At 35.5% G+C, this 26720-nt stretch overlaps 1 non-coding gene and 1 pseudogene across 1 annotated transcript; one reads left to right on the top strand and one right to left on the bottom strand.

The window, feature by feature from the left end:
* Positions 1-13397: 13397 nt before the first annotated feature.
* Positions 13398-18362, bottom strand: LOC122282368 (annotated as a pseudogene).
* A 3855-nt stretch (positions 18363-22217) lies between these two features.
* LOC122283487 lies at positions 22218-22323 on the top strand. Its single transcript, XR_006230889.1, has one exon. It is a non-coding gene; the product is annotated as a small nucleolar RNA R71 (small nucleolar RNA).
* The last annotated feature ends 4397 nt before the right edge of the window (positions 22324-26720 follow it).

Genomic DNA, 26720 nt, shown 5'->3' with positions numbered 1-26720 from the left:
AATAATAAAATCATTCAATCGATCAAACTCACAATAAAAATACTATTGTTTATTGGAAACAATATCTAACTCATTAGACTTCAACTCTAACCTTAGTACGAAAGATTTAGCCAACCATGTTCATCACAAGAGTCATGGAAATCAAATAGATATTCTCCATCAGTAAACTAAAATAAAACACAAAATAATACTGAAAAATAATTTGAAGAAAAGAGCAAATGTGAGAAAAAATAGATCCTCAAAAGAAAAACTCCCAACTTCTAGCTTATTTTTCCAAGAATCAGCCTCCCCTCTTTCTTTTCCTTCCTCTCTGTCTTTTCCTTCCTCTCTGTAAGCCCCTCGTTCAGTCCATGTAAGTCCCTTTTTATTCTCTCTCACCAAACTCTTTTTGTTTTGCGTTTCTTGAGCTGCCCTCTCCGTGAATCACTCCTCTAATCTCTTCAAAACCTGCTACGTGACACCCCATAAATTCATCCTTAGCACATGAAAAGGTTAGCCTTTTCTTTTCTTGTTACAAAGTCCAATACATGATGGTTGAAATGTAATAGTCATGTGTGCTTTTGCTTCCAAAATCCATGTGCTTCCAAAAAAACTTTTATTTTTTTATTTTTATTTTTTTAATTCCATGCATGGGTCCTGCATAAGATTTGTCTTTAATTTCCTACATGTAAACGTATAGAAACAAAAAAGAAAAAGTAAATGTCATCATAAAATAATGAGTGGGTCCCACTGAACCATGTGCATGTGTGTTTTTCCTTTGGTTTCCTGTCCAAAATCAAGCCGATCATGTGCTAAAATTGCATACGACACGCCAAAAAAAAAAAAAAATAGAAAACCAAAAATAAATTAAAAAGTAAAAATATAATATCAAAGAAAAACTTTGCTCATGTGAAGAAATATCGCTCAATTAATACCAATTAATCACAAACCAAATTTATACCAATTAATCATTTTTCCATCTAAAACCAATAATAATGTCACAAAACAATTAAAATACATTAGTTTTAAATATATAAAATATGCAATATTTCATTTCAATCACTACCCTTTTAGGCTTGGCTGAAATATGCCACTGGCCTCTTTGTCTACATTAGTACATCTCCTATGGCTGTTCCCAAGGCATCACATTCTATTGTGAAGGGCAATGAAAAGTTAGGCAATTGTGAAGAAGGCTGTCACATTCATAAAAACTAGTTGAAAAAGGCTGTCTTCAACTCATAGAAAGCCTCATTGGCTTCTTGAGACCATACAAACTAGTTCTTATTGAGTAAAGCAATTAGGAGTCCAACAACTCCCCCATAACGTCCCTTTATAAACCTTTTGTAGTAACTAGTTAAGCCTAGGAATCCCCTCAAAGATTTTAGGGATGTAGGAAAAGGCCATTCCTCCTTGGCCTTAAGCTTCTCAGGGTCTGCTCTTACTCCCTCAGCTGAAATTAGGTGTCCCAGGTAGGCCACTTCCTTATAAGAAAATTACACTTAGAAGGCTTGGCCAACAACTTATGTTGCCTCAAAATTTCTAGACTAGTTTTCAAGTGCAGATAATAATCTTCCACTGATTAACTATAAATAAGTAAGTCATCGAAAAATACTAGAACAAATTTTCTCAATTGTGGCTCAAGAATCTCATTCACGAGATTTTGGAAGGTAGAGGGAGCATTAGCTAGCCCAAAGAGCATAACCAGAAATTTGTAGTGGCCTTCGTGAGTTCTAAAGGTAGTTTTAGGGACATCCTCAACCTTTACTTTGATTTGGTGTTTACCAAAGTGTAGGTCCAACTTAGAGAACCATTTTGCCCCATTAAGCTCATCTAGCAGCTCTTCCACAATTCAGATGGGGTATTTATCCTTCACAATCACCTTATTCAATGCCCTATAGTCCACATACATGCACCAAGACCTATCAGCCTTCCTTACCAACAGTATAGGAGAAGAATAAGGACTTTGGGTAGGTTGAATCACTCCAATTTTCAATAACTCTTTTAAAATCTTTTCTATCTCTTTTTTTTTTTTAAAAAAGTAGGGGGTACCTATAGGGTCTAATAGAAACTGGGGTGTGTTGGGCAGTAACGTAATTGCATGATCATGGGTTTTGTTTGGGGGTAGGCCTTTTGGTTCACCAAACACATCACTATATTTGGATAGCAGGGTTAAGGGGGTTGTGGTAGGTTTTTAGGTCACTAATTTTTTCTTCTTCTATTAATCGTAATAACAAGCCCCTTTTGTAGAGTTTTTTGTTCTTTTGAGGATTCCCTTCTTCAATCTGGACATTAGGATTAAGCCCCTTGAACTTTGCCATTTTGCCCTTGTACTGAAACTGCATTGAAAGGTTCATAAAATCCCACAAAATGGGCCCCAACTCCTTTAGCCTGAACTCCCAGCACCATGTCACACCCAACCAATACAAGGGCATGAACTTCAGTTGCAAACACAATCCCTTGCACCTTGAATCTCATCTCGACACATTTCCCTTCACTGACAATTTGTTCCCCATTAGCTAACCTCACTCTTACTTTCTCATGTGTTAATAGGCAAGTTAGCTCTCCCAAAAACAGATGGATCTATTATGGATACTCCTCGAGTCAATTAGAATAGTCACCTCCTAGTTTGCCACCCTACCTTAGACTCTCGTTGCTTAGGCCTTTGGGAACCAACTTTGAAATCTCAGGTTGGTTGGTTTTAAGCTTAACTTCTATTTTCTCTTCACTTTGTGGTTCTTTCTCTTCCTTTACTTCTCCTAACACTTCATCCTCTACATCTTCAATTAGAAACTACTTTAGACTAGAGCACTTGTGCCATGGACTCCATTTAGAGTCACAGTGGTAGCACAGTCCTTTATCCCTTCTCTTTTTAATTTGGTTTGAACTAATCTTCTGTGTCAGCATTAGGGCCTTGGGTGCACCCTTAGAGTTTGTTATAGGAGATTAGGTTGGGGTTTTCAGCAACCCTGGTTCAAGAGATGGACTAGGGCCCTTCCAACTCCTTCTAGTAACCCCCAAATGCTCCTCATATATCTTTGCCAAGCTATAGGCAATAATTAGAGAGTCAGATTTAAACATCATCATGAGCAATCTATCCTCATCCTTCAATCCACTAAGAAAGCAACTCAGTTTACATAAATCTGATAGGCCCCTCAAGCAATTTGACAAGGCTTTAAACTTAGACTTATATTCTTCAACTGAACCACTCTATTTAAGGTGGGTTAGGGTCTCTATTGGATCATCATAGGAGCGTGGCCCAAACCTAGTTATCAAAGCCTTAGTAAATTCCTCTCAACTGCTCAAATTCTTGGACTCTTCTAATCCTGAAATTATACCTGTGCTTGTCCTTCCATATGAAAAGAATCAAGCCTCAATTTGTGCTGTGGTAGGGTGTTGTAGAAGGAGAAAAAATGATTTGCCTTATTTAACCACTCATTTGAGTCTTCTCCATTAAAACATGGAAAATCATTCCTTATTGACCTTGGATATGGTTCTCTTGCAGGTTCATAAGGCTCCTCACGTCATTGATGGTGATGGTGTGCTTGGGAAGTCTCACCCTTGGGAGTCTTCCATATTCCTTCTCTGCATCTTTGCCATGAGAGCTGCCAGTTGCTGCACTAATGCTTCAAATTGCCTCTTCAAGGCCAAAATCTCAGTTTTGTTGTCTTAAACTGTGAATTTGTCAATTTCTTAAGGAAGGCTAGCCCTTCATGTAATTGATTCATATTAGTTCCCTCAACCATTTTTTTTTTCTTTTTCTTGCTAGTCTCTAATGGATCAAGTTTCTGTTACCACTTTTGTTACACACTTGCCTCTTTAAATTCACTCTGCTATGGAATATACTCACTTAGAGGGTGAGAACCTCCACAAGGGGAAGAAGACAAAGGTGAGATAACAGAAAGTTTCTTTAATTTTCCAGATGCTTTTCTACAAATGGTCTTCACTACTATATAGGGAACATGCTCCTAGGATGTACAGAGAAAACCAATAGAAAATGTTCATGGCTAACAAACCAAAAAGATAAGAAAGTAAATAGCTAACACCACTAGTTTGGGGACATGGGCCAAACAAAAAGTCCAAAGGAAAGTAAATAAAAGTACTAGACTTAACATTAACTAATTAAGTTCATGAGCTAGGCCCACTACTTGTTCATCTACTCCAAGCTTCCAGCCTGTAAAGCCAGCCCCCGATTTCCCTTATTATCTACTCAAATCCTAATCATACTAATTGGTGATAAGAAGTTCCGGTGATAAATGATGAGCAGTCGCAAATTACTGGAGCTTTTTTGGCCAATAGAACTTGCAGCAAAATATGATAGCCAATTTGGTTTGAAGGCCAATTATGGCTAGGATATCATCGTAAATTTGCTTCATTTACGGTGATTTTTGGGCATGCCGACAATAAAATTTGTTTCCAATTACGGTGAATAGCTTACTCCACACTATTAAATACATGCACAGAGCATGTATGGTACAAAAAATGTCAAAACTATTGCCTTTCAATTATAGCTAAAATTTACAGTTGGTTCCCATTTGCTGTGATGCAGTTATGCCGCAAATAAATTACTTGAAGCTGCTTTAAGGGAATGCAACAAATTTGATGGGTTTTTGACGCCGAACAGAATAGCGATTATCCTGCAGGCTAGTTCCAACAGATGATTCACAAGAGAAAAATCGCCCAAAACTAGCGAGAAAAGTCTCTAGGGTTTAATGAAATATTATAAAATCCGGCAATGATCAAAATCAGTCCACAAGCCGGACTGTTATAGCCAAAAATCGTGTTTATCCGAATTTTGTCAAAAATAGCAAAATCTCGGAAATCACTCTAAATTGAAATTCGAAATAAAATAAGCAATCTGCAAAAAATCCGGCCCAAATCAGATTTAAAATGACTTCCTAACTGACAAGCGAAATATTACCATAAATAGTAAAAAATAATAAAACTAGTGATTCGGAGGGAAAAACAGCAGAATTTGAGGTCGAAAAAAAGGCACATGGAGCGATGCTTAATGTGAACTGTGTGCGCGCCAAAAAGAGCTTTCTGAATTGGGGTCTTATGTGCGATTCCGACGCCCGTAGCTAAAGTTATGGCCAAAAGACTGAAACGCACTCAAAACGGCCCCAATGAGGAACATATCACAATCAATTCCCGCCTTTGCACTGATCTGCCAACTCATGGTATCTCAGCGCCATCAAGGTGAAATCTGACAGCTCAACATCATCTGTCTCGGATCCCCCTGCATCAGTTTTCTAACAATGTTACTAACTCGCAAAAATAGATCCGTATTGATGGGTTTTTGGAATGCATCACAACATTATTATGGCTGTTTTGAACCTAGGTACGTGGGTAATTTATCGATATATGCAACTTGAAATAGCAACCTCAGTCTCAAACCTAGGATATATTTTGGCATTTTGATTATCTGCCAATCATACAATAAATCTTTAAAATATTGATTCTCTATCTATCAAGCCTAGTATGTATTTATTAACCAATAATAAAAGAATCCAATTATTTCCCAATAGCATATTAATAGATCCTTGAGATTCCTTTCATTTTGTACTATAGCAAGCCTGTATTTAAGCACCTTTTGTTTTAGATTTAATATAGCTTAGTGACATGTCATAAATAAATCAAACACTATATATTTTACTTCCATTTTCATGTACATTGCCATTAAGTTTTCATACAAGCTTGAATACAAACATTTCATTTACTTGCACATCATACATTATAGTAGGTACATACCTAATTTTCATGCAATTGCTTAAATTCCTAAACAATATTACCACAAAACACATAAATATGTGCTATGCATTGGAATTGTTGCCAATATGGCTATACAAGGGAACTTGAGAGTGAAGTATATATGCAACAGCTAGCAGGCTCATTGATGCATCAAAAAATTACGATTGGCTCATGTCAACCTTCGAGAACTTATGTCTACCTACAAATTACAGAGATTCAAATAATTATTGATGTGTTTGTAGTAATTATTAGAAGGCAAATTTGAGACATCCAACATATTTATATTAGATGATTTATTTATATATATATATATAAATGAGAGCCCTCAGCTACTGATTAACTTGAATCTTATATACATATTAATACAAAAATAGGGAAGGTGATACCAACATATACATATACATATACACACACACACACACACACACACATATATATATATATATATATAAACATACCAATTAAGTACATTCTTTATGCCCAATACATGCTATGACAAATAAGAAAGTATCAACAATCAATTGTAACAAGACATTAAGTGGTAGAAAAAACTTTTATCATTGCTACTTTAACAAAGTAAATTTACATGCCATAAATGTATATGCTAGTCATTGCATGTACTAACAAAACAAATGTAAACTCTACAAATTGTTGTCAACATGAAAACCAACAAAGGATTAAATCTCTTAAACTTTATATGCATATTCAACATAACTCTCTACCTACGGTCTATTATAGAAAAAATTACCAAACATTTCTTTGTACCTAGTATACATCTCTCAAAGTTGCAGGGTTTTAATATCACCAGCATCATAACTAATCTTATGGAATACAATTATTAATTCTCTTAGCCATTGTAGACAAGACATGCAGTTAGAAGAGGTTTTAAATGGCACTTACAAAGTTTTTTTCATAACCTTTAACAAAGTAATTTCACCAAGCAATATGTAGCAAATAGTAGCCGAGGACTTTTTATGATGCCATTCCAGCAAGTATAACCAAATTCAAAATCCTACACCATCTTCTAAACAACTAGTAAACAAAATATGTGCCTACCAACAAAAGTTAGCAATATTGTATTCTTCACAAATATATCTTAACAAAATATCAAAGAATTCCAGTTTAGAAATGCATCTAGCTAAAGATTTCCTAGAGTGTCTCTATTAGCCAGGCATGCCTAGGATCATCCTCTAGTCATACAATTGTTGCCAAACCAATAATTGATGTACATCCCTTTTCGGGTCATCCAATTGCCTCTTGTACATTATTGTCTCATTTTTATGTTTCTCATTTTGTTGGGCTAGGTGCTCAACATATGCCGAACTAGATGATGATCTAGGCTCGGGTATAACTGAACCATCAAGTCACCTTGCATAACAAGATCTGTGTCCTAGCACATCTCTGAATATAATATTTGCAACCTTATCTGTGCACTTCTCAGGCTCAATCTCATATAACTTCTCAATCATCGTATTCTGATGCAAACAATGTATTTTGTATGAGTTATAATTGAGGGAAATAACTAAACTCTTTATCTTATCTATGAATGGAACAACATAGTATAAAGTTGGTAAGTTAAAGAGCACGCACATAGATTGTTTCTATTATGGGAGTGACAAATGCCTTTTTCTTCTTTGACCATCTAGTTTCTTTATAGAAGTTTACCAAGTTTGATGAGCTCAGACCCTTCAATTACATACATGAATATTAAGGAAATTCTTTTATTTACACATTAGCATTGACCAATGAGTTTAGATCTTGAAAATCACAATAATCTTACCATCTCTTGTATTAACCTCACAAATGACTTTCTACCTACTATATGATTCACACGCTGCTTTTTGCTATTGGCCTTATTTTGCTTGGATATTTTTGTAAATATTTATAATGATAATGTTAACAATACTCAACAAATATAACTTCTCAATAAATTGTATCAAATCTAATAATGCCTTCTATTTCCAAGCTTCTACACATCACTTGTTATCTTGAATTCGTCACTCCCTCACCTCCCACATAAATTTTCCCATACCTCTAGTTCCACCAATGAGGTTGATTTCACTAACACCTCCTTGTGTGTTGCACAACCCAAGCATATGTTATGAAACTAGTAGTAAAAGTCATTGAACTTTTTCTTGAGGTTCTTTTCGACTATCTCACGATGATTCCTTTACTCTAATCTAGAATGAAATTAGCTTATAAAATTAAACCAAAAAAGACATCAGTCCATAGACGTAACATCTTTAAAAATATACTTGCTATGGAATTTAGTCTATTTTCTCAATTGAATGAAAGCAACTCAATGCTTGTACACGATTGATCAGCTCTTTTTTCTTTTGTGCATTTACAACATCACAACTATTTTGAACCATGGTTGCATGATACTTGATAATCTATATTATCCTTGTTGTAAATAACACCGCATTCTCGGATGACGGTGCCCTCTCACGATCATTAATCTTCAAGGAATGAGACCATGCTTATGAAACTTTATAAACTCAGTGGACCAAGTTAGTCCACTACACTTTCACATTGTGTGTTTCCCTACCACTGACATGTTAACATAAATTACTAACAAATAAGAATCACTAAACCAACTACAATAGAATTGATAGACTGTGAGTGTTTCCTGATTAGGTATGTCTTTAGAATTTTTATTAACATTTCATGGAGTTTTAGTAAGTGTTAAATAAGTGGAGAATGAATTTCAAAATTCAAGATAATTTAAGACTCAACATAAAAAGGTATGTTGCAGCATGCATACCAACATTGTATATTTTTCAACGTCATAAAACAATATATATTACAGAAAAATCTAAAAGCATTCAATAATAAATGCTTTGTAATTTCTCCTATAAGAATACTTAATACCATTGTTCTTCGGCCTTGTATCTGGGGGCTATGTTGAGTAATCTGATGATGAGCTTCGCTCAACCCTTCGTGTCCACCTACTAGGCTGGGACTAAGGAGTTGGACCACTCCATGTGCTCCCTTGACTTGCATATAATGTATGCTCGTTTTTATTATTTGGGCATGTACACAAAGTCCTCTTCTTATTTCTCTCATGGCAAATGAAACTTACAATTGACTGGAAATTGATTTTATATACAGATAATGAAAAATGGAACTGTCATGTGAAAATACTTAGAAAATAGGGTGATCACCATGGCTCTTTATCTGAAAAATTAGGCATACATGAAGTTGCAACATTTCTATAGGCTTAAACTTTAATCATCAACACATAAAACTATCAGTACTCTGAAGTGATACAAGAAAAAAATGCCTATTGGAGTATTACTATTGTACTAGCTACATTATCCACACAAGCAAGGCCATCCAAAAGTTTACTTTCTTTCTTTGTGATAAAGTTGGATGATGCATAAATAAAACAAAATAAAAATAATAAGTAAAAGCCATGCAGGTAGACCCAAGTGGAAAAAACTTTCTTCATGAAATCTAAATGGCCACAAAAAACATTTTGCAAATCCATGCATATTTGGTTTGTGATTGTAGACCGGTTGGCAAATGTACTCAGTGTTGGTCATTTCATGTAGTTGACTAAACTGGGTTTATGGATTTTCCTTACAATTCCATATCTATTTCCGTACATTTTCTTTCACTTTACCAAAATTCATAAGCTCAATTTATGTCACCCCAATTTAGCTCTATTACTGGGGGTGAAATAAGATCATCTTATAGGCTATTAAACTGAGAAAATCCATATTACATATTTGTGAAATAAATTGTGGATTTGAGAATATCCCTAAACTGAGCTTACTTCACCAGATTGTAAGCTCAGTTTGCATATTATTAATCCCCAATTTATAGATTGTTAAGAAAAATCTTATTTCACTTAATTTAAGAAAATCCATAAGTTCAATTTAGCTTCACCCCAATAATGTTAGGAAATAAACTCAGCAATTAGATTTTCATGCAATTAATAAGTAGTGGACATTTTTTGAAAGAGATGGTCAAGCATATAGGAAAATACATACTGAGATCTCTTAGTACTTAAAGCTGAGTCTGAATATCATCAATGTCTCCAATGGCATCCACATGTGATGCATCTTTGCCACCCATGGGTAAGTAGATTTCTCTAGGATATAACAACTCACAATTACATTCAACTTTCTGTGGACTGATTTCTTTTATCTCAAATAGCTAGACTTTAAATAGTTAGATGTATGACCTTCTCTAATTTTTTAAAACGACATACTATAATTTAATAATGAAAATAGAAAATTACATTTGGAAAAATATCAAGATTTTTAAATTAGAACATTAATTTACTATATATATATGATATCCACTGACCTAAGCTCCTATAAATCTCTTATGCTATTTGTTCCATTTCCATTTTGCCATTAGATTCTTATATCTATTCATATGTGAACTAATGTATGTGGATGCCACCATTGTATATAAACAAATAGAAAAGCATAAATATACTTTGGGATTCTATGACAACTTTATATTTGTTCTCGCATAAAATTAATGATCAAAATTACATAGTTAATTAGTGGGTTTCATATTACATAATGAATAGTAGATATCCACTAGTACACTTTACCATCATGCAAACAAGTATGTGACTACACTGATCACTAGCATACCCATGGCTCTTTAGAACTAACTTGGTTGGAGAAAATCCTGTATTGTCGCTAAGGAATCTATCAATCTTGTGTTTTAAGGACCTTTTGAACAATAGTTGTAAACAAGCTCATTGTTGATTGAAATCACAAGTACACAAATTGTAAGAAGTAATAAAGTTAATGAGTAAGAGTATCGTCCCACGAGGATTGAAAAATTACTAATAAGTACCAAAATTTATTAAACTATAATCTATTTGATAATTTAAATGAGAATGAATTGTTGAACTAAAGAGTTTAAAATAACGAAATTAAGTAAACAAGTTGAGATCAAGGAAGCAAGATTCTAGGGTTTCCGATTTACCATAACTAATCCTATGCGAATTTCCTACTTGAACTAATTGCAATTATTTCCTATTGTTGATAATTGGGTCTCTAATTTATTCACTAATTTTTCTCAAGCATTAACAAAATATCCCAACAAGCAAATTTTCGATATCTCTATTAAAAACACTAAACTTGTCAAAATTCATTAAGAACAAGAAATCCTCATAAAGATTACACAAGTCTATAGATATCTCTATCCTATAGATTCCTTGTGGTATCTCAAACACATACTGAAACAATTATCACTTCTCAGTCTCAAATTGAATTAGAAATCATGCAAATGTTGATCAATCATTCACAAGTATTAAGTCCAAAATGAAGTACTCAACAATATGAAACAACTACTAAATTAGTTCAATTCAAGAAAAAATCACATAATCATAATTAGGCTACATCGTAACCCTAGAAAATGAAGATTAGTTCAACATAAAACTGAGTAAAAACATAATCAAAGAGTTTAACATCAAGCAGTTTAAAGATATTCGGAATAAAAAAAAAAAAAAACCAATCTTGATGTCCTGCTCTCTCGATCGCTCCCAACAAAGAATCCCCCAAAAAATAAAACATAAAAACCAATGGAAAACCAGTGTCTGACTCTCTTCAAAGTGACAGAATCTTCATGCTTTCCTTATTGGAGCCATCCTCACAAGGAAAGAAAATAATTCCCAAATCTGAATTGTAAATTCTACAGATTTTCGGGATCATATTGAGGGACATTTTTCTCTTCGAAAAATTTGGAATTACAGAATTTCTATCTTAGGAACAATTGTAGTTAGTTAAACTAGATTTTCAACGCCTCTTGAATTAGCTCAATATGATGTCAGATGACAAAGATACAGTGAAAATAGTCGAACATGTGCATAAACATTTCCAATCTAGGATTACATTAAACCCACGCTGCCTTCTATTTGTTTGCTCCCTTCCATTGATCTTTCATTTCTTCTGATTGGGTTGGGCCAAGCCCACTTGAATTGAGCTCCATATTTTGGGCCATGGCCTTTATATTTTTAGTTTCATCTACAATAAAATCATTGAAACATCAATTAGGATTCGACTCTTTATAAACTAGCACTCAAATTCGAAAATATCATTAAAAGTCCCAATTATACTTATGTATTAGCAAATAGATGTGTAAAAGTAGCATTAAAATTGCACTCTTATGTACTCTATCACACCCCCCAACAAGCTTATTGCTAATCCCTAGCAATTCAAGCAAAGAAAGAATAATTTGCACCCAGTCCCAAGTGAAAATCATTTACTCGTACTAAGCTGAAATATTCAAGCACATCAAAGAAAGCATTCACAAGAGATCAATGTTGCTATCAAAGTTTGTCTATCCAAGCGCACTCCCAAAACTCGTGTGTGTGTTAAGCCCTCATCCATCTTTCCATCAAACCCAAACTCATACAATGTCAAGAACATCCCAAATAAAGTTCTAATTGCAGATATCGGGAGTAATAATCAATAATAAAAGGTATTGCCAAAAGAATATTTAGAGGCTGAGAAAGATTGCCACTTAATTATATGGAAAGAGTATTTGCCTATAATCAGAATCATGAAAGAAAAGAATTGATCTCATGAGAGGATGCCAACTAGTGGGAACTCAACCATTCTAACCACTAACTCACTTAGGATCAAGAGGTCAATAAGAAGGTTGTAATGGGATTGAGGTCAAATTGAAAGGAAGGATAAGAGGATTGAAAATAGAATCTCAACTCTCAAGTATATAATAATGGTCTTCATCAGATTTCACACTTTACATGACTTCTAGCAACTTTATATTATTCATTTTGTACTTTTTCTCAGTTTGAAACACTTCTTTTTTTTCTTTTTCTTCTTTCTTTTGGCTTAAAGTGGCTTTTATTGGATAAAACATGGGTCAGTTTGAAAGGTTCAAACTGCATCCTAAATTGACCATTATCATTTTCTAAGTATAATCAAACCAACATACTACAAACCATGTAATGGCATTTCTAATAGTCAACCAAATTAGAAAGTTAATGAGATCCTGCAACGAGATAACGATGAAAGTAAGATAAGGAATATGACAAATTCTCTCTAAAAAATGAGAATGGCCCAAATACTCACAAGTGTAGTAGGTTGCAACTTAAATTTGAGTGTTCTCTAATTGTATGTATTTAACAACTATCAAACCACATACGCTTGGCTTACGTGCATGAAAAAGAGAAATTCTAAGGTGTTTCAATACCTTACTAAGATAGCAAACTTGACTCAAGCAAAAATACTTTGTAATCAAGCTAGGATACCAAAGCTGAATTCATGCAAACAAACATGCATATGTTCAAGTTCAACACACTCCAACTAAAACATGACATTGTCCCCAATGTGCAGCAAAGAAAGCAAATGCATGGTAGAAAGAAACTTCCTTGACCACTAGCATAAACGGATCAAGCTCCCTCTCTCGCAGTATCTTTATCAACACGTTAAGGTTCTGGAGCAAGGAAATGGGGAATTGTGTCATTGCATTACTCATTTAAAAAAAATAAAAATAAAAAGAACAAGTAAAGAAAAATTGAAATCAGAACACTAAAAAAAAAAATAAGGAAAGTAATAATTAGAAAACTACACAAGTTGTAGGAAGTAAGGAAAATAAGAAAACAAAAGTTTAGAATGCTTGAGTTGCTTTCCAAGAAGCGCTTAGTTATAGTCAATAGCTTGACTGTTGCTCTTCCTCTAGGCTGGATCAAGGAGAATTGTGGTCTTGTTGCTGTCAACTCCACCATTCAAATAAGGCTTCAGACGTTGTCCATTTACTTTAAATGTCCATTTCTCATCATGAGTGACTTCTACTATTCCATGGGGAAAAACTTTAACGACCATAAATGGGCCTGACCCTCGCGGTTTGAGCTTTCCTGGAAAAAGGTGAAGCCTTGAATTGTAAAGTAAAACTTGTTGTCCTAGTAGAAACTCCTTCTTTGAGATGTGCTTTGTTGCGCCTAAACTTTGACTCAAACTAGTGAACCAAAAATTTAGGACAATTTTACCAATAAAGTAAATATACAGGTATTGTAGTACCTAATAAGGTCAAATCCACAGGGATTGACTTATATGATAAGGAAAATAAACTCAAACAATGAAAAGAAATTACTAAAAGGAACATTCAATCAAATAGAAGAAAAAATTACTGAGATGATGATTTTTAAAGTAACAGAATAAAACTAAAATGATAAAATAAATTGATATGGAGAATGACTAAGGTTTCAAAGATCTGTCTAATAATTTAGAATATTGTTTCCGATAGATTTATTTCAATTAAACTAGAATAATGATTCCGTTTAATTGGAAGATTTAGCATTTAAGGTCAATAAAAATATTTACTAATGATTAAGCATGAACGATTGATGTTTAGAACATTCACAAACCCATTTGAATATCATAAGGATTTTTCAAGCATTTAATATATTCAAAAATAACAATAAATCAAGATAAATATATAGATAATCAAAGTATCCAATAATAAAACCATTCAATCGATTAAACTCACAATATAAATTCTACTGTTGATAAAAAATAATGTCTAAATCATTAGACTTTACCTCTAACCTTAGTACGAAAGTTTAGCCAACCATATTTATCAAAAGAGCCATGGAAATCAAATAAATATTCTTCATCCAAAAACTAAAATAAAACAAAAGACTCAATACTAAAAAGACCTCCCATAAGAGAGTTAACGATGGACAACCAGAGGAAAAAAACCCAAAAGCTGATCAAGCCATCCTCCCCAAAAGAAGAACGTTCCTCATGTTGCGTTCCTTACTTCCTGGTTCGTGCAGTGTCTCCACGTTCAAAAGCAAGCCAGTGTCTCCCGTGTATCCCAACCTGAAGAACTTCTTTGCTCTCTCCCTAAAAAACCAAAGCCTCTCCGTTTGCTGTCCAAGAATAAATCCTCCATCTTCTATCCAGGCCTCACCTCTCCGTTTTTCCCTAGCTAAACACCCCTTTCTAAGGTCCCTCGTTTAGCAACCAAGAAAATAAAACCAGCAGCCCCAAAAATGAAAGGAAAAAAAAAAAAAAAAAACTCCCCTTAGCAATTCAGTCTCCCAAAACACTAGCCCTTCTCCATTTTGGTTCCTACTCTGTTTTTCTATCCCCCCAACTAACCTTCTGCATGACCTCAGTCCCCAGTCAAAACGAACTAGTCCTTCTCTATTTTTTCAACTTCTCTCTCCCTCTTTTTGGTGTTTCTCATTCAGCCTTTTTTTTTTCCTTTTTTTGTCTATCAACCTCTCTCCAGTCTGTAGCTCTCAACAAGAAAAATACCCCCTTCTATCCTTCAGTCCGTTAGTCTCCCCTACTCTCTCTCTCTTCTGGTGCTGAAAACCGGTTGGCCCTTCTCATAAATGACTCATTGTTTCTCTCTCTGCCGAAAACAGCCCCTCTGCGTGTCTCTTTTCCTTCTTTTCGTCCAGCATTTTGGTGTTTTTCCCCCTTTGTGTAAGTTTGTCCTCAGTTCCCCAAAAGCCATCTACCTACCTCCCCTTCCAAAAACTCAAGTCATCAGACTCCAAGAAGGGCTCCTATGTGATGCCTTTCTTTTTCTTTCTTCCGCGTGCCATTCTATTATGAAAACAACTTCCTTCCATTTTATTGTTCTGCACTGTTTGTTTGAGTGATTAACTTTGAGAAGCTAAGAAAGAAATAGAAACTAAAAATAAGAAAAATAAGACTAGACTATTAAAAATGTGTCATGCATGTGAGGAGTTATTGCCCAATTTAATCGTAAGTTATAAAATTAAACATAAATTATGATATTAATCAATTTAAACCACAACTCAAACATATGCCTATTAACCATTTTTCCATCTAAAACTAATAATAATGTTATGAACTAATTAAAATATATTGTGACGCCCTCAAATCTCATGTATGGACACGGAGAAATTGAGACGTCCGGATGGTGACAACATGGGTCACCACCCTATTGCCAAGTGCCAAGTGTGTATATAAGCAACAAATGTGCAAAAAGAAACACGTAGCGGATAGCAAAAGTCTCATAATTAAGTATCAGAATTTTTTCTTAGTTTAATACAAAGCGGTTCAAAACATACATAATAAAATATTATAAATCACAAATATCGTTTCAAAACTAATTACAAAGCATAAACTCCCAAATCAAAACTCCGGCGGAGCCGCATCCTCAGGCTCAACCTCCTTCTCCTCCTCGATCTCTGCATCAAAATCTACGGTACCAAAAAAATGGTGCCACAGGTAAGTAAAGATCTAAACGTCACTAGATAAAAACATATTAAAACTCAAACAATATGCATAAAAGAATACAAATGCACATGACCCGTAAACCACATTTTTTCCACGCACGCCAAAAATCCCATTTGGCCCCAAAAACGTATTACTTTTCAACTCACGCCAAAAGTCTCATTTGGCCCAAAACCAACTCATATCAATATCCAATTAATCCGAATGCACCATGACCTCCCCTAGGGGTCATCCGCACACCTTGGCTCCTGTGCCACACCGCAGGTAACGACCACGTGTGTGACACCTAAACAAGCGATGCGCAGTTTCGCGCCCCGCACGTTCATAGCCAAGCATCCTCTAACCCTCGCCAGCGAAGGGCCACGGAGTCGGTACGAGAGCATTACCATCCCGCCCGCTCCTGTTGTCGCCCAACGACAACTCAAGGGACGTCACTCAGTATATTACACTCCCGAGTGACAAGAGGAGCTCCACCGAGATAATACCCCATCCCAGCTTGGGGTCGTGATACACACGCATCCGAAAATCCATTTACGCCAATAAAACAGGATTTTCTCAATTAAATAAAATGCACGTGCATGCGCCATGTAAATGCAATATCAAGGCACAAAACAACCAACCAATCACAAATCAACAAATCAGGCAACTCCGTCCTGAATCCATCCGACCCCTGAACTCCTCGGACTCAGCCTGGAATCAACCAACCAACAGTCAAATAATTATTGTAAGAACAAAATATATTTAACTTTAAAAGTAGAGTTTGGAAAATACTTACAGCGCTATAAGATATTTTTTGAAAGCTCACGACGTTGCAAACGGCGGAGAAAAAGTAACCTAACAGTGTATTTTATACTGTGGCCATGGGTAGTAAATTGCCCACTTTTGAACGGGGACAAACCAAGATACGAAACTGATAGGGAATGGCCAAAGGATGTTTATGAAGCTAATGGAAGTGAGAGTTGGTCGTGGTTGGCGGCGCACGGCTGTGGGTCAGACACTTGAAGCTAATTTTGGTTCTGGAGAGTGAGGGAGAGTGAGGGCTATACACAACTCCATTGGCCATAAAATTTCTTGGGGAAGGTCACGGTGATGAGAGGAACAAGATGGTGATAGTGAAACACCATGGGTGGCCGTGTACGGCGGCGTACGGTAGTGCAACCGAAACTATAGCTATGGAGACCCATCGGAGAAAAAGAGAGAGTTAGGGAAAAAGAAAGGCATGGGGAGGAAGCCCTTGATGTGGTGAATCCATTAGTGGTGCTTGGTGGCTGATTTGGCAGTGTATGGTAGCTCAAAGAGGAGAAAAAAGTTTGAAGACCCATTTGTTTGGAGGAGAAAAGAGAGAGATTGGGTGGCCGGCGTAGCACACCACTGGCGCAGTAGAGCTCGCCGGTGAGGGAGGGACATGCCGGAGGTGGAGGTGGGTCATGACGACTGGAGGTAGCGCCGGTTGGGTGGGCTAAAGGAACAGATGGAGGGAGAGGAAGAGAGGTCACGCGCGGGAAGGGAAGAAAGTAGAAGGAAAAAGAAGAAAAAAAGAAAAGAAGGAAAAGAAAAAGAAAAGGAAAAGAGAAAAAGAAAAAAAAAAGAAAAGATAAGGGAAAAGAAATGAGGTCCAATCCTCACCTTCGGAGACCAAAAACTGATCCGCCGAAAACGATTTTAAAAACATAAAGCGATTAAAATAAATTAAACACAACATCAAATAAAATAAAATCAATTTAAAATACAATAATTTAAAATAAAAGAACTAATATATTAATTAAATTAAAAAGCTCATTCAGTGAAAATACACGTAAAAATGGGATGTCACATATATTGATTCTAAACTTATGAAATATGCAATATTTCAGCTCAATCATGCTTATCATGCCAAGCCTTGGTCCGTTCCTTATATATTTTTGCATTCTCATAAGCTTAATTACGAAACTCGTCCATCTCATTATTTTGCAAAAAACGTTTTTCACCTGCTGCTTGGAGATCCATGTTTAGGCGCTTCATCGCCCAATAGGCCTTATGCTCAAGCTCTATAGGAAGATGGAAAGCTTTCCCATAGACCAACCGATAAGGAGACATTCCCAAAGGTGTTTTGAACGTTGTACAATAAGCCCATAGCGCATCATCTAGCTTTTTAGCCCAATCTTTTTGGGAGATGTTAACTATTTTCTCTAGAATTTGCTTGACCTCCTTATTTGATACCTTTGCTTGTTCGTTTGTCTAAGGATGAGAAGCCAATGTCGTCTGGTATCTAACTACATATTTTACTAATAGATCTTCAAATTACTTATTACAAAAGTGAGTTCCTTCATCGCTAATAATGGCCCTGGGAGTCCCAAATCTGGTAAAAATATTCTTTCGGAGAAAATTAAGCACCACTTTTCGATCATTAGTGGGAGTTTCGATTGCCTCTACCCACTTAGACATAATCTATTGCTAGAAGAATGTACTTGTTGTTGTATGACGAAGGGAATGGTCCCATGAAGTCAATACCCCCAACGTCAAACAACTCCAACGCTAGAATATTCTGTAAAGGCATTTCATTCTATCTAGATATGTTCCCAGAACGTTGGCATCTATCACAACTAGGAATAAAAGCATGAGCATCCTTAAACAAGGTTGGCTAATAGAATCCAGATTGGAGAACTTTAGCCGTGGTCCGATGAGCTCCAAAATGCCCTCCATATTCTAGTGTATGGCAATGCATCAAAATGTTTGTCATCTTCTCTTCTGGAACACATTGCCTAATGATTTGGTCCGCACAATGCTTGTAGAGTATAGGTTCTTCCCAATAGTAGTGCTTTAGTTCCAAGAAAAATCTCTTTTTTTTGGTAAGAAAAATCTGAAGGAATGATTTTGCCTGCAATAAAATTGACATAATCTACATACCAAGATAGAGGCTTGTTAGAACAAATAGCTAAAAGTTGCTCATCCGGGAAATTATCATCTATGGGCAGTTGTTGGGACTTAAGTTGCTCTTGTAACTCTAGCTGTGAGAGATGATTCGCCACCAAATTTTCAGTTCCCTTCTTGTCTTTAATCTCAATATCAAACTCTTGCAGTAAAAAGACCCAACGGATGAGTCTTGGCTTGGCTTCCTTCTTGACAATAAGGTATTTAATTGCGGAATGATCAGTATAGACTATTACCTTATTCCCAATGGATATGGCTGAAACTTTTCAAAAGCAAATACTATATCAAGTAGCTCTTTCTCTGTTGTGGCATAGTTGAGTTAGGCATCATTAAGAGTTTGGCTAGCATAATAAATTGTGTAAAACTACTTGTTCTTTTGCTCCCCCAATACCGCTCCAATGGCATAGTCACTTGCATCACACATAAATTCAAATGGTAGCTTCCAATCCGGTGCTATAACAATTGGAGCCAACACAAGCTTCTTTTTAAGTAATAAGAATGCCTTCTCACACTCTTCATCAAAGACAAATGGAGTTTCCTTCACAAGCAAGCTACAAAGGGGTTTGGAAATCTTGGAGAAGTCCTTGATGAATCTTCTATAAAATCCTAAATGTCCAAGAAAACTCCTAACCCCCTTTATTGTTGGTAGAGGTGGAAGATTCTCTATTGTCTCAATTTTTGCTCTATCTAATTCAATCCCCTTAGAAGAGATCCAATGGCCCAAGACAATTCCCTCTTTTACCATGAAGTAACACTTCTCCCAATTAAGCACAAGGTTAGTTTCTTCACAACTCTCCAAAACTAATGCCAAATTCCCAAGGCAATCATCAAAAGAAGATCCGAATATGGAAAAATCGTCCATGAAAATTTCAATAATATACTCTACCATATTCAAAAAGATTGCCATCATACACCTTTGGAAAGTGGCTGGTGCATTACAAAACCCAAATGGCATTTTCTGAAAAGCAAAAATACTGTAAGGGCATGTGAAGATGATCTTCTCTTGATCCTCCGGTGCTATGGCTATTTGATTATACCTTGAATAGCCATCTAGGAAGCAATAGTAATCATGCCCGGCTAGCCTATCCAACATTTGATCAATGAATGGCAAGGAAAAGTGGTCCTTTCGAGTGGCCTTGTTCAGTTTTCAGTAATCCATGCAAATTCTCCACCCAATGATGGTTCTTGTAGGAATTAACTCATTGTTAGCATTCTCAACCACCATCATTTCTCCTTTTTTTGGTACTACTTGAACAAGACTAACCCATGAGTTATTAGAAATTGGGCAAATCACTCCGACATCTAACTGCTTTAAGATCTCTTTACACACCACTTCATTCATTGTCGGATTGAGTCTTCTTTAGTGCTCTATTGTCGGCTTGCACTCTTCTTCCAATGAAATCCGGTGCATACAAATAGAAGGGCTAATTCCCTTGATATCCGCAAGTGTCCACCCAATAGCTGCCTTATGTTTTTTAAGCACTCCCAACTACTTTTCTTCTTCTTTAGTAGAAAGCTTATATGAAATAATTAAAGGAAGAGTAGATAATTCGCCAAGATAAGCATACCAAAGGTGTTCCGGTAAAGGCTTGAGCTCTAATATAGGTGGCTTCTCAATAGATGGAAGGGGCCGTGAGGGTCCTTCTCTCAAATCTTCAAAATATTTTCTATTGTTAGGACCAAAGGAATCCATCCATGAGGCATATTCTAACACTTCAGAATTCTCTACCATAGTCTAATTAGAACTAACCAAACAAGCTTCCAATGAGACATTTTGTTGATTAAGCACTTCGGTGACCAAAGAGTCGATTGCTTGGATGCTAAAACTACTCTCACTTGTATTTGGATACTTGATGGCATTAAAAACATTAAAGGTTACCTCCTCCTCTTGTACCCTCAACTGCAATTCTCCCCTTTGGACATCAATAAGAGTTCGGCTAGTAGCTAAGAATGGTCTGCCAAGAATGATGGGGATTTCCTATCCTCCTTCATGTCCAGAATGATTAAGTCAACTGGAAAAATAAACTTGCCCACTTTGTCAAGCACATCTTCAATAATTCCTCATGGGTGTTTTATTGAGCAGTTCGCTAATTGCAATGAAATTGTAGTAGGTCTCGCCTCGCCTAATCCAAGCTTCCTGAAAATAGACAAAGACATTAGATTAATACTTGCACCTAAGTCACATAATGCTCTCTCAAACATAGAATTTCCAATTGAACATGGGATAGTGAAGCTCCCTGGATCCTTAAGCTTTGGAGGCAATTTCTTTTGTAGAATTGTGCTGCACTCTTCAGTAAGGGCTATTGTTTTAGACTCTTCCAATTTCCTCTTATTTGACAAGATACCTTTCACAAATTTCACATAGTTCGGCATTTGTTCGAGGGCATCTACAAAATGAATGTTAGCATGCAATTTTTTAAACACATCTAGAAATTTAAAAATTGCATATCAAGCTTATTCTTTTTGAGTCATTGAGGGAATGAAACTCTTGGTATCAGATCCTGTGGTGGGATTGGTTGACTTTCAGAAATATCCTTGAATGGTGGTGTGTGAAATTGCACCTCTTGATCTTGTTTTTTGAACTTCTCACATCTTGTTGGAGTTTCTAACTCTTTCCCGCTTCTTAAAGTGATCGCCTTGCACTGCTCATTTGGATTCACTTCAATCGTGCTAGGCAAATTACCTTGTTGTCTCCCAATAAGCATATTGGCCAATTGACCAACTTGGACTTCTAAATTCCGAATCAAAGCTGCTTGATTCTAAAAATTGGTCTTAGTCTCTGTTATGAATCGCTTTGTGTTATTTGCCAATTGTGCCATTGCTTATTCAAGTGTCGATTTCTCTTTTGGTGGGTCAATAGATGATGGACCAAGTGGAGGCTTCAATATATTTTGATTATTCCATGAAAAATTGGGATGATTCCTTCATCCAGAATTGTATGTTGCATTGTATGGATTGCTCTGTCGGTTGTAATTTGCAACAAAGTATGCTTGCTCCGCTCGGGATTGAGAGAAGGGGTTTCTCACTTGACATTCTTCACTCAGATGGTTTCCATGGCAAAAATCACAAACTGGTGGTGTCAAGTGAATCGCATTTGCCATCAATTGGTTAGCCTTCAATTGTTGAGTAAGAGTCTAGAGTTGAGCTGCCAAGGTAGTGATAGCTTCAATCTCATGTAATCTCACTGCCTTCTTTGGTAAAATTCTCTCACTTGGCTATTGATAGTTGTTCATAGCCATCTCCTCCAATAGATCATATGCATCATCCTAATTTTTTCCCATAAATGCTCATCCTGACGCTGCATCTATTAGAGATCTTGTAGAAGCACCAAGTCCATTATAGAAGTTTTGAACTTGTATCCACTTTGGCAATCCATGGTGAGGGCAACGTCAAGTAGATCTTTATATCACTCCCAAGCCTCGTAAAGTGATTCACCCTCAATTTGAGAAAAAATTGAAATTTCATTACTCATCTTCGCTGTCTTGGCTGGTGGAAAAAATTTAGCAAGAAACATCTGACCTAAATCCTCCTAACTAGTGATTGAATCAACGGGCAATGGATTTAGCCAATTCTTCACTCTGTCTCGAAGAGAGAATGAGAATAGCCTGAGCTGAATGGCATCATCAGTAATGCCATTGTGCTTGAAAGTGCCGCAAATTTCTAAAAAAACTTGCTATATGAACATTAGGGTCATCACTCGGCAACCCATGGAACTGAATTGATGTCTAGATCATCTGTAAGATAGCCGGCTTAATTTCAAAGTTGTTGGCTTCAATAGTAGGCTTGCTGATAACTGAATGGATTCCTTTGACATGTGGTAGAGCAAAATCCCTTAGTACTTGTGTGTCAGATCTTGGATTCTCGTTGCCTGCCATAGTGTTTGAATGTTTTTTAGCTTCTCTCTTCTTTTTCCTTAGCCCCTTTTCAGTTTTCTCGATTTCGGGATCATAAGGAAGTAGCTCCAAACTCTTGCTCCATCTCATACACTAAACAAACACCTGAAAATAAAAGACAAAATAAATCAAATTAAACTAGTATGATATTATCAATAATTTTATCTAAATCCTCGGCAACGGTGCTAAAAATTTGTTGATTGAAATCACAAGTGCAAGAATCGTAACAAGTAATAAAATCAATGAGTAAGAGTATCGTCCCACGAGAATTGAAAAATTACTAATAAGTACAAAAATTTATTAAACTATAATCCATTTGATAATTTAAATGAGAATGAATTGTTGAAATAGAGAGTTTAAAATAACGAAATTAAGTAAGCAAGTTGAGATCAAGGAAGCAAGATTTTAGGGTTTCCGATTTATCATAACTAATCCAATGCGAATTTCCTTCTTGAACTAATTGCAATTATTTCATGTTATTGATAATTGGGTCTCTAATTTATTCACTAATCTTTCTCAAGCATTAACAAAATATCCCAACAAGCAAATTTTCTATATCTCTGTGAAAACTCTAAACTTGTCAAAATTCATTAAGAACAAGAAACCCATAAAGATTATACAAGTCCAAAGATATCTCTATCCTATAGATTCCTTGTGGTATCTCAAACATAAGCTGAAACAATTATCACTTCTCAATCTCAAATTGAATTCTAAATCATGCAAATGTTGATCAATCATTCACAAGCATTAAGTCCAGAATGAAATACTCAACAATATGAAACAACTACTAAATTAGTTCAATTCAAGAAAAATTCACATTAGGCTACATCATAACCCTAGAAAATGAAGATTAGTTCAACATGAAACTGAGTAAAAACATAATCAAAGAGTTTAACATCAAGCAATTCAAAGAAATTCGGAATCAACAAAAACTAAAAAAAAAAAGAAAACCAGTCTTGATGTCCTACTCCCTCGATTGCTCCCAGCAAGGAATCCCCCAAAAAATAAAAATAACCCAATGGAAAACCAGCGTCTGAATCTCTCCAAAGTAACAAAATCTTCATGCTTTTCTTCATTGGAGCTATCATCACAAGGAAAGAAAATAATTTCCAAATCCGAATTGTAAATTCTGCAGATTTTCAGGCTCATATTGTGGGAACTTTTTCGCTTGGAAACCTTTGGAATTACAAAACTTCTATTTTAGGAACAATTTTATTTAGTTGAAATAGCTTTCCAAAGCCTCTTGAATCAGCTCAATACAATGTCGGATGACAAAGATACGGTGAAAATACGTGAGCCTATGTGATCCGGGATTACATTAAACCCACCTACCTTCCATTTGTTTTCTCTCTTCCATTGACCTTTCATTTCTTTTGATTGGGTTGGGCTAAGCCTACTTGAATTGAGCTCCATCTTTTGGGCCTTAGGCTTTATTATTTTTAGCTTCATCTACAATAAAATCATTAAAACATCAATTAAGATTGGAATCTTTATAAATTAGCACTCAAATTTGAAAATATCATTAAAATTCTCAATTATACTTATGTATTCACAAATAGATGTGTAAAAATAGCATTAAAATTGCACTCTTATGCACTCTATCACTCCCTAACCCTACTGCCTAGCAATTCTACCAATTAGCAACTAAGGCTAAAATAAAAGAAGAATAAATCTCTCCACTTTGAAATTAACTGATGATTCATGTTGGGATCTAATCTTGACTATATGATGAAGCTATTAATCAAATACTGGACAAAGTCAACATATATAGAACAATTGAGCTAGGGAGTATAGATTCTTGGTCGAAAATGTTTTTTTTTTAACCAAAACCATTATTTGTGAGATACCTTATATCAACATGAATGCTATATATTCAAAGAGATATACATATATGGGTGGAGACACATACCACACATACATATATGTGTGTGTGTGTGTGTGTGTGTGTGTGTGTGTGTGTGTGTGTCTGTGATAGCAAATACGAATGCATTGTAATGCAAAGCTAAAGATCAGATGTATAGGAAGAGACTAGCTAAATATACCTATAAACATTCACAAATAACTTGGCTCGGTGCATTACAACATAGATACTACTGAAATGCTTACTTAATCATTAAAGTAAGTTTCATGATCACTATCTCCATTGTCTTCGCTTGACTTTGTTGTGTTGTCACTATTCCAATCACTCTCATCCTCCGTTGAGTCATTACTAAGAAACTCATCCTCCTTAACTCTTGGATCGGGGTGCACTAACATGACTGTAGCATCAACCAAAACCAGGTCTATATCTAATCAATGCAAAGACATATCTCGCCATGTATCATCTTGATGTACAAAATGGGTTGGTGAAGAATATTCTTCATCCTAGTATGCTTTATCCTCAGTCAAGTCATCATCATCTTCATCACCAACTATTGTGCTGGGAATGTCATAAATATTCCTAGTGGTTACCTTCTATATTATTAGTTAATTTCTCCCTAAACTCGTATTTTTAAAATAAAAGACTTATGACGCTCGGCATGCAAGTACAAAAGGCAATTCCTTGTAAGATTTCTAACTTGAGTTGACACTTGTAATACCAAATTCACCCTTTATATAACCTCTGCAAGCTAAAAGAAGTTCTTGGAAAGATTAAAGAAAGAAACTCTTCTTCCTCGGTGAAGAATTCTTTGAATAAAAATTTAAATAAGTCGTTATGATTCAACCAAAGGGCATATAATTTATAGACTCTGAAATAAGGATTCAAACGATTAGTTTATTTATTTTTTCAACTTCAATATTGCTTTTGAAGAGATACAATTTAAAAGTTCAAAAAACACTAACTCCTCTTCTCATATCACATACATCAAACCAATCACATTTGAACAAATATGCATACGCCATCCTAGGTAGTGGAGTTCAATAATGTCCATTAGAACTCCTTAGAAGTTAATAGGCCTACCTTGATTGTCCCTAGGAACAAGCACACTACTATTTTGTGTAAGAAAATGCTCTTGAAGTTCCTTTGTGTAGAACTTGGTTCCATTCATAATGCAACTCATGGGTCAGGTCCAGATGCTAGCGTGTAAAGATCATTCGACTCCTCTCCGGGGCTTGAATTACATAATTGCTAATCTATTCAAAATTAACAAATGTTAGACAATTTGAAACACCCAAGTTGTACACTAAAGTAAATGGGATGAAAATTCGGCTCACCATAATTACCAACAAAACACTCACATGCTCCTTGAACTATTTAGGAAATTCACTTTCATACACATCATCAGTGTTATTGACATATTCATCTTTCGATTTTTTGTAATGATCCTTGCATAATTAAAGTAAATAGTGTCAAGTTATGAGTATAAATGAAAAATAGGCATATATTGTAAGTGCAATACAGCTGCAAATCTGTTTTAGCTTATTGTAGTTATTGGGCGATCTCAGGACAATTGGTGAGTAGATATCAACATTGTTTGACAAATACTCTATTATTTGGTCGATTAGAACTTGATGCACCCAATGACCACACTTTTTGTGTGAATACTGATAATTTTGATTGTTAACGTCTTTCATAGACATTTACATTTCATTCTTCTCTATGAAATCTAGTTTTTACATCATGGAGATATATCGAGCAAAATATCAAGTATTAGATGTGAATGTATGCCTAAGAAATTGAGCCTTCAGCATGGGATTTGTTTCTGACATAATGCTTAAAATTTTCCAAATACCTATCAAATGGATACATCCATTTGTATTGTACAAGCTCTGCATAAAAGGCTTCAAGTGGTAGATAAATAGTTAGGTGCACTATTATATCAAAGAATGCAGGTGAGAGTATCATCTTATATTTGCAAAGGATGATTGAAATATCAATCTCAAGACGCTTCAAGACATATATAGATAATGTGTATGTGCACAACTAGTTGATTAAGGATATTGTGGCTAGATAATTCACAGGATAGCGTGCGGTGATCATTATTGCCATTAAAATTAG

Source organism: Carya illinoinensis, chromosome 11, assembly GCF_018687715.1.
Source record: "Carya illinoinensis cultivar Pawnee chromosome 11, C.illinoinensisPawnee_v1, whole genome shotgun sequence".
NCBI lineage: Eukaryota > Viridiplantae > Streptophyta > Magnoliopsida > Fagales > Juglandaceae > Carya > Carya illinoinensis.
Note: the sequence above shows the minus strand (reverse complement) of the source record. Positions and strands in the feature narration are given on the sequence as shown.